Source organism: Leopardus geoffroyi, chromosome C1 (genome assembly GCF_018350155.1).
Source record: "Leopardus geoffroyi isolate Oge1 chromosome C1, O.geoffroyi_Oge1_pat1.0, whole genome shotgun sequence".
Classification (NCBI taxonomy): Eukaryota; Metazoa; Chordata; class Mammalia; order Carnivora; family Felidae; genus Leopardus; species Leopardus geoffroyi.
The window spans coordinates 11,520,965-11,522,017 of record NC_059328.1 but is presented as its reverse complement, the minus strand read 5'-3'; the positions used below and the strand labels follow the sequence as shown (position 1 = coordinate 11,522,017).

Here is a 1,053-nt window from a genome sequence, read left to right as displayed (position 1 = left end):
CGCTAATCGGAGTAAGCCACTCAGGTGCCCCATGCTGGATGTTTCTAACCATTGATTATAGTTCTGCCTTTTGAAGGAAAACAGAACCAGTTTTGGGGTTTTTTGTGACAAGTCTTCTGAATATTTGAATTTCCTTATCTTTGTGTGAACCATCCTTACATTTGTTCAGTAAATACTTAATTGACATTTAAATTAGAGAATGGGAGGAGTTGGCTGTAAAAGGAGAGCAGAAAAATGGAGAGGTAGCTGGTGAGGGATGAGTGGCTGGGGAAAATGGGATCTAGGGAAGTTTGCTTGTTTTTAAGATGGAACAGGGGCGCCTGGGTGGGGCAGTCGGTTAAGCGTCCGACTTCAGCCAGGTCATGATCTCGCGGTCCGTGAGTTCGAGCCCCGCGTCAGGCTCTGGGCTGATGGCTCAGAGCCTGGAGCCTGTTTCCGATTCTGTGTCTCCCTCTCTCTCTGCCCCTCCCCCGTTCATGCTCTCTCTGTCCCAAAAATAAATAAACGTTGAAAAAAAAAAAAAAAGATGGAAGAAATTACAAGACTCTTTTATACCACTGCTTATACGGTGGATAACTGATGTGGGCAGGAGAGTTTGACCGGATGCAGATTCTTTAGGGGAGTAGGACTGCATACAGGAAGGAACTGGCTTTGGATAGGAATATAAAATGGTTCATCTGTCTCAGCCAATTAAACGGAACATGCACTTTCCCCATGGGGGCCAGTGTGCAAGGCTGTAAACAGTCGCCTCTTTGGTAGTGTGGGCAGAGTGTTGCTTGTATGATTTGCCTTAAGGGACCTTGGAGACAGTGGACATTCATGTCTGATCTCAGGCTATCTCCAATCTAGACTCCAGACATACGCAGGTACCTTTGGAAAGCCTCAGGGCACAGTGACCAGGGTCCACGCTGGCCCAGTCATCATGTCCAAGCTGCAGAACAAGGAGCATATGATTCAAGCTCTAAGCAGGGCCAAGTTCAAGTTCCCTGGCGGCTGGCAGATCCACATCTTCAAGGAGTGGGGTTTTACTGAGTTTAGTGTGGACGGGTTTAA

General features: G+C 47.4%; 1 non-coding gene across 1 annotated transcript; it reads left to right on the top strand.

The window, feature by feature from the left end:
• The first annotated feature begins 680 nt into the window (after positions 1–680).
• On the top strand, positions 681–812 carry LOC123600226. The gene has a single exon (XR_006713585.1). It is a non-coding gene; the product is annotated as a small nucleolar RNA SNORA70 (small nucleolar RNA).
• Positions 813–1,053: the final 241 nt, after the last annotated feature.